Here is an 8,537-nt window from a genome sequence, read left to right as displayed (position 1 = left end):
CCTGGGACTCAAACTGGGTTTTTTCTACACTGAGTTCTGAAGTAAAATACTCCATCAAGGGACACAAGGTTTGACACCATAAAACCCTTAAACTCTCACGTCTGAAAACTTTCTCACACAGTTTTGTCACTCTTCAGCAGTATGGTTATCATCTTCAGCATTGGTATCCCAGTTGCCGAGATTTTGGACCTTTTTTCCCTTCATGTCTTTTAATAATGTGTGGAGCTGGCCTTAAATTTCCATTTTCTTTCAATACATAGAAAGATTAATACCCCAATTTATTATAAAAACATCTCTGGCATTATAGTCAATACATTTTGAATTATAGCAACAGTGTATTTGTGGCCTTTTCATGACATGTATGAAATTGTTTCTGTATTATAAAAATATGATTACCTACTGCAGTGCAGGTTATCTGAGCACAAAGCTGTGATTCAGTTAAATATACTGTTGTCAGAAATAATTTAAGTTTGTCCTACAATATATCAAAATAAAATTTTGTCAGCAAGAAAATTATGAACTATTTCACCGAAGAAAGACTAGTCTAAAATTAAAATCACAGAATAAGAAACCCTACAGAATATCTGAAGCAAGGGAGAGGTAGCAATTTGAGCAGGAACTAACACCATTGACACTGATTTGAAAATTATTACATTATAACCACATGTATTGTCAGAAACAGCAGATGGAAATCAAATAAATCACTTAAATAATTTAACTTAATTCAAACCTGTCTGCTTGAAACAATTGATTTTTAAAATATCTAGAGCAGTGAAACCACACAGAGAAGCAACTCAGCAACTAGAAACCAGAAGATTAACTTAAAAACATAAACATAACATAAAAAGATCAACTTAAATAATTTTTTGATTCTCAAAAATAACTGCAACACAAAGAACAATAAAAAAATTAACTGAATTAAAAGACAAAAGACCAAGTACTTGCATTGTCCCATTAAGATTGATATTAAAATCATATTTAGAAGGGTAAGCTTGAGCAAAGAACAAGTCCTTACAACTCTAAGAAGAGGCAGGCAATTGAAAAGTACGCCAGAGCCCCCAGAGCTATGGAAAGCTGAACATGACAGTCATCACACAGGGCACTGCACGAATGATGAAAAGAATGTTGCACTACGCAAAGAGGGCTACGTGACCTACTAGACATTCTTCCAACACAAAAGATTTTCTGAAGAAGGGCATGTTGTACACATCATCAGAAAAGTCTGTGTTAATACTTTCACTTTTCAATAGCTTTGTTTTGCTAAACTTTGAAAACAAATCAGACCTATTTTCTAGGTCATGGAACTCAGGCAGGTGCACCTGAATTCTGCATTCACCAACCCAGTGTTTCTCCAGTTTGGAAATAAACAAAACTTAAAAGAATCCCATCAAGTAAGTAGGAGAACTCAGTGAAGAATTCAATTTCCTAATCAGGACATAATACATGTTCAGAATGCCACTGCAGAGAAGTGTTACTTCTAGCAGCAGGAGAAAATTTTATTGTATATTATGGAAAATATAGAGAGCTTCAGCCCGTAACTGAGCTTTGCCCTGGCCACACCCCTGCCCAGACGTTGTTGATTCTGTTTGCAGCTGTCACACTTTCCAAGAAATCTGGTCAACACCATAAGAAGCACATCTTTGGGAATAAGCTGGAACAGGTAGAAAAGCGAACTACATGTTAAATATCTCTTAGCACAATCCCCTCTACCTTTAGGAAGAACAAGACAAAAAATGATAGAAAATAGAACATTTTAATGTAGTAAATAGGAAAATGAAGCTTTGAGTATGTACGAAACATAACAACTAGGACCCTGGAAATATAAGCTTTTCTTGAGATGCAAACCTTGACCTTCCCTTTGCCCTGAAGATCACAGTTTTTGCATAGCTGTTGGAGAACAAAATCTCCAGATCTCATTTTTCTCATGCAAAATAAATTTCAACTAGAATTATATATATTTTATATATATATATATATATATTTTTTTTTTTTTTTAAAAGACATCAGATATCCTCTCATCATGTACTTTTTTCCCTGGAAACACAAAACCTGAAAATCACTGAATCCAAGAAGGGATATACGCTCCACCATGTAATGATGCGTGTTTGGCCATGACTAAAGAAATTATTTTCTGGAGAGATCTACACCGAAAGAAAAAGCACAATATTCCCTGCAAAGTAGGTTTTCAAATTTTAATTTATGCGTGTTCTGAATAAGCTTTACTGGTATTATAGGAACTAATATAATCTTGACTCTTTTCATATTATTGCAGTAATTTATGTTGCCAGCTTACAATTCTGAGAAAGCCAATCAACCATTAGCCCGATTCTGACACCCTTACTTATTTTCTTTTCAGATCCTTTTCTATTGTCTTCAGCAGGTCTTGCCCATGAATAAGGATTGAGTGAAGGCACAGTTCAGTGTGGATAAACTAATTTTGTAATAACAATGAAGTAGTGTGTGTGTGTAACATTACACAGTTGTACTCCACAGTTGTGCAAATATAGTTGTGTAGAATGTTACCTGGCAGCTGAATTCTACAATTTTATGCCAAACTTTTCACTGTTTGATTGAGATCATCACAAACAAACACACATCAAACCAGATAGCAAACAGAACTTCCAAAGCAATGAAAACCACAGTTCAGCTACACTTTTTTACAGCACTTACTTAAATACAAAACCTAATTTCAGGATGTGTGTTACTCCATCTACCTACCTATATGCACTTCAGCTTTGAGAGGTGTTCCAGACTAGGACAAGCAGCTGACCCTATTGCTGATAGAACTCCCTCTGCTTCTGGCTCAGTTTCCAACTTTAGATGGTTGTCCTGAGCCATTAAAACACAGAGGTGGAGAGGGAAGGGAATTTAAAATATATATACAAATGGCCTGTACAAGAGAGACCTGGCAAAACTTGGAAACTTGCATTCTTGCCTTGCTCTGACACATGCTGGCAGAATGACCTTGAGCGAGTCACTTTTATGCTTGATATCAAAAATATATTTAACAAAGAAGAGTTAGTAAATAGTAAATTAACTATTATGGAGTCTAACAGGTCATTAATTTGCTTATATCCATGGTTTGGAAACTGTCCACAACACCTCTGCTTCATGAGTTTACCAAAATCTGTAATGTATACTGTTACATTTGTGGCATGAATGTGTTAATAATCAAACAATTAACAGATATTCTAAAGTACTGTACATGTTTATGACAGCCTGTAGCATCCATTAGTTATTTACTGCAATGCACAGCTGTGACAGTTTTTTTTTATTCTCAAGGTATGTTGAGACCTATGAGGAAAGATAACTAAATTCTAAATCTTAACAATACTATTATTCTGTCTAAAGCATACCAAGGGTTTACTGTACAGTCATAAAGAGAAGTTAAATTACTATCAGAGTAAAAGACTGTAATTTCAGCTTTTCAAATCAGTGTAGGAGGAATTAGTACTTGACCGGTTTGAGTCAAAGCAGTCTTGCCATATCTGATACTGCAACAGAACTGAACAAGAAACTAAGGTTCTGAATACTGTGTGAAATAAATAAATCTCTGATGAGGAACCAAATCTTACAGGACTGGTGCTTGATTTGTTTCCCCCTTCCTCTCCACATCCCACTCTTTTCAGGGACTTTGCCTTCTCTACCAGTACCTCACAAGTGAAGTCAATGAAGCACTGAAAATTGAAAAAACATATTAAACTTGAGTTAGTTGCCTTCACCAGGGCAATTAATGTGGCAGAAGACATTCAGTCAACACATATACTTTCATTACTAGTTCAGTCAATAGGGAATGTCAAAAGTATAACATGCCTGGCCACACACCTGCACAAGAGGAATCTAGTCACTGGAGACTAGAGAGACTGTCTGACTCGGTTAACCTTGTTTGTGGGCTACTCCTCCACATCTCTCATATGCACTTTTGCTGCAATTTATTTCTGTACTTCTCTAGTTTCCCCTCCCCACCTAGCTTGGTTTCTTCTCTCTCTTTTTATTCCTTCAGCCGCTGCTTCTTGTCTCTTAAACAATCTACCTGAGGCAACAAGCCCTACCTCTTACTCTGCCTTCTTTTTGCCCTTAACGACATTTGCCACACCTACCTCTCTCTATCCCTCTCTCAAGTCTTTACCATTGCTCAATCAACCCGTCTTGCATTCCTACTCTGTCCTTCTGACCAGTCCACTCCCCTTTCTTCTCTTCACTTGCTGTGGCTGGAAGATACACTTAAAATGTTTCCCACAGGCCTATTAAATCTCAGTGTCAACATGTCCTGGATGCCCTTGTCTGACTCTCCCTCTGCAGCTTCAGTCTCCCAGAGAGATATTAAGTTTCTCATCACATCCCACCCCTTACTCTCACATGGAGGCTGCCCTCACTTGTCACTTTTTATCTGATTTTGAGCCATATCTCACTCCTATGAAGAACTGTCAACCAGCCAGTCCACTCCTCCTGATCAGCCCTCCTCTGTGATTTCAGCTGACTTGCTTCCTTTCGTCACAATTTCTCACACTCCTCCTAAGGAAGCTTCCAAGCTTCACGCTGATGTCCTTGCTGACCCTATAGCACACACCTGTATGTCTTCTTGCCCTGGTTCCTTCATTTCCCCTGCACCCCTTACTCAGTGTCCTACACCCCGGAAGAGCTATTCCTTTGATGGTGTCTGAGGCAACCATTGCTTTCCCCTGACCTCTGCTGTCCCACTCTTCCTCTCTGATCTTTTTCCTCTCTTGCCATGTCCTTCCTCATGTCCTCTCATTTGCTCTTTCCATTATTTTAATCCCATCAGATACATAAAATCCCATCCAATCTCAGCCTTCTTCCTCCTGCTTTATCTTTCTTCTCTAGCACAGATTGATTGTAGGCTCTCTGTTTCTTACTCTCCACTCCTATCTCATGAAGTCTGGTTGCCAAACACATACCTCAGTCTGCCTTCAGCTTCAATTTCCTGGCTGACCTGAGATCAGGTTTTACTTCATCCACAACCATTTGGTTGTCTCCCCTTCCAATTACGACATCCTTCTAACTTTTCCTCCTGCTTTTCCAAGTTTAAATGAAGACCTGGCTGCCTTTAACCACTTTTAATGCACAAATCCTTGCCAAAGGAAATGTTAATATGCTCACTTCCTACACATTTATTCCTTGTCATACATGTTGAGTGTTTTATCCTTCCTACTTTTACACCCTATGCTTGTCCTGTTACAACATTACTTCTGATCTGTTTCATATTAATTTTCATTCACTTCCTCAGTTTTCTTCTGAAGTTTTGACATTCCTCCAGCTCCTCATCCTCACATTACAGACATGCTCTAATAAACAAACACACCTTATGCTGAATCCCACTGCTATTTCCAGCACTATCACTTCCCTTCTCAATATGCTGCTTACACTTACTGTCCGGTTCTCGCCTGTTCCAGATCAATGTTGGCTCCCACGCAGATAACAGCAACACCCAGCTAAAATTACCCACCCTAACGTCTGCCCAAAACAAAACTCAGAGCCCACATGATTTTATTCTTCTTGATTCCTTTGTCAGTGGCAACCTTGTTATTTCTCCTCAACTCTTATCCTTATTTAGCCTGTTTGGGCTCTCTTACTCTCCTCCTCCTGATCATAACCTTAAATCAATCTTACACAAGGAGAAGTTACTACAATCCTACAAATCTTTCCTGAAAACATCCACATATTTTTTTCTTGGCATCTTGCCAATACACTGTCTAGCCACCACTGTCTATGATGGGAGTCAGGATGGTCTGACTGATTCCTTGTGCTCCCTGTTGTATCTGCTGTCAGGCTCGGACTGCTGACTTTTGAGTAAAAGCTTTTTTATTTTGTGTCTGGCCTAGCCTCAGTGCTAGGGTTCCCACTGTCTTGAAAATGTAATTAAACAAGGGTATGCACTACTTTGGAAAAGTTGATCTCCTGTAGCTGCCTATTCACACACCAAAGCACAATGCAGTCAGTCACTAACCTCTCTTGAAAATGTAGATCTAGGTTATTATTTTTAGCTCAGAATTTTTAACAACAAATTCCAGTGTCTTTATGCTATGCCAGCAGTGCAAAGCACCCACAAACTCAGCCTAGAAAGCTAGATAATGCATCCAAAGCTGCAAAGATCTAAGGGACATGAGGCTTAAAAGTTGGCTTTCGATATTTCAAAAAGCTTGCATTTCGGAAAGCTTGCAGAACTGTTTTAACCATTTCTCTACAAAAGTATCAGTAACTATTCTGAGTATTTAATAACAAACACCAGCTAACTGTATGAAAAGCCAAAGGCCCTTCAGCCTTTTTTTAATGACATTTCCAGCTACTGGAAATGCTTATGCTCATGCTCAAGCTGGTGGTACTGGTGGAGTTAGCAGTAAGTTCCTCTCAGGATACATATGAACTTCTACAATAGGTAGCATAATAAACCTCATTATCATACATAGGAAAGATCCAAACCAGACATTTGGAACAAAAATCAAACAAATGAAGATTATTCTTCATTTGTTCAACTTAGTCAACACAAGTCCTGGTGCAGCCCTGCTTTTGTTAAAACTGTTTGGAAACCATATCTTTCCTGAAAATAGACACCTAGGCTCAAAAAAGTGAAAGCAGGAGAGAAAGTGCAATTCACTTGCTATGCACTCCTTTCTCTAAGTACTGGCAGCCATGGGTAAATAATACAGAAATATCTATTAAATCAAAGCAAATGATCCTTTCAGCACAGACCCCCACTCCAGTCTCATTCCAGGCCCCCCACTCCCCTCCCTCCCCAGCAGCATCCCACTGCCACTCTCCCACCTCTCACTCACCATACACCAGTCAGTGGGGCACTGGCCAGCACCTGCATGCACACACACTGAGGAGACCCTATCAGTCTGGATAGTCAGGCAGCAGCTGTGAGCATCACTATCCTATGGCCTATGAGGGTGTGAAACCAGCAGTAGAAACCCCAAGATGTTAAAGGGATATTTACTTTCCTGTGAAGAGAGGAGACACCAGACATGGTGGAAGAAAAAGGAAAGGTCAAAGGTAGGAGACAGCCACATATGTTCAACAAAACTCCCCTCAACTCACAGTCTAATTCTAGGGATCCCCTGTGCTTCCTGCTTGCACCTGCTTTCAGTCCTCGCTTGGGGAAATGTCTCTTCAGGGGGGCTCTTTTCCCCCTTCTTAGAAGCTGGGACAGGCTCCATCTTCTCAGGATGACCATGGTGCAAAGGGTGCTCCTGGAAGTTATAGCTGTCATCCACTTCTCAGAGCTGTGGTTCACGAGAAGAGGCCTCTACCTCAACAGACATTAAGAGTGGCAGAGGGCGAGAGAGACGAGGGATCAAATTTACTGTCTCATTGACTTATGCTAACAAACACATTAGCAAGAAGAGATCTGCTGTCCTGGAGAGACAGCCAATCTTTTAGTATCTACATTAAGATGAATCCTATCTTCATTATTGATACCATATTACCAAATCAAAGCAGACCCATCACCTTATGAATTCCTCAGTGTAACATAATCCTTGGGGCACATCTTAATGGCTTTTTAAGGCAAAGTTTTAGGTATGCATCTACAGTTTGCTGCATTGCCTTTCATGTAATTATTCCACACAACCAAGTCATCCAACAAGTCATAAGCTCTTGCTTTCTTATGGGGGTCAGCCAGAAAGAACAGATGCTGGGTTGACAATTGGACTTGATCATCTCGAAGATCTCTTCCAACCCTTATGATTCTGTGAAATCGGGAAACTAATGAGTGAGCCATGTAATCTCCGTTTGAGACTCAATTGTTTCCTTAAGAACCAGACTGTGCATGAAGGCATCATTTTACTACAGCCTTTATTCTTCTTTCACACGTGGTGTGAGCAACTTAGTCACATCTGTGCTTCCCAGCGCCCTTTCCTCTCCCTCACTCCTTCACAGGGGACTGACTGAGACTTTTGCGAGGGTTTGACCTTGCAGGGTCGAAACGTGGGTACAGTGCAGGAGGGCATGTTGCCTCCTCCTTGGGAAAGCTGTCCTGGACCACGTCGGGTATTTAAAAACCTCGATGCCTGCAAGTTCACACAGCGCACAAAACACGAAGCCACTCTCTGGCCCTGACTCGAGAGGCCCAAAGCCATTCCTGGTCACCGATGCTCACGAACACGGCACCACCTTCCAAGCTGTCAGCTCAACCCTGGCGAGCCCTGCCGTAGAGCAGGACACCCGTGTGCCCCTCACGCCTCTGTGTGGGACTCCACGCACACGAGCCAAGGCTTAAAGCCCCCTCGCTCCCACCGGCCCCCAGCCACTGCCTCGGGCCTGCGCGGAACGGTTAATTCGGCCTGGAGCTCTGCTGCCAGCTGCCCGCGTCCCCCCCTGTGCTATTAATACAGCGGGCACATGCTCCGAGCCCGCGTTCCCCGCCAGCCCCAGATAACTTTAATTTGCCCTTTAAACGTTCCGGGCCGCGCGCCCCTCACGGCCCCGGCCCGCGCGGACCCGGCGGGGGCGGGTCCGGGGGGGGTTCAGCCAATGACCGCGCCCTGGGGGGCGCCTCCTCCTATCGCGAGAGGCCG

General features: G+C 41.5%; 1 long non-coding RNA gene across 1 annotated transcript; it reads right to left on the bottom strand.

Moving 5' to 3' along the window:
* Window positions 1-954: 954 nt before the first annotated feature.
* LOC114055575 lies at window positions 955-8,457 on the bottom strand. Its single transcript, XR_003570767.1, has 4 exons — window positions 8,257-8,457; window positions 7,060-7,267; window positions 6,795-6,962; window positions 955-1,651 (listed from the first exon to the last, which is right to left on the bottom strand). It is a non-coding gene; the product is annotated as an uncharacterized LOC114055575 (long non-coding RNA).
* Between the last annotated feature and the right edge of the window lie 80 nt (window positions 8,458-8,537).

This window comes from Empidonax traillii, unplaced genomic scaffold (genome assembly GCF_003031625.1).
Source record: "Empidonax traillii isolate 1590-97213 ecotype Southwest subspecies unplaced genomic scaffold, ASM303162v1 scaffold60:size2069287, whole genome shotgun sequence".
NCBI lineage: Eukaryota > Metazoa > Chordata > Aves > Passeriformes > Tyrannidae > Empidonax > Empidonax traillii.
This window is presented reverse-complemented; position numbering and strand designations above follow the sequence as displayed.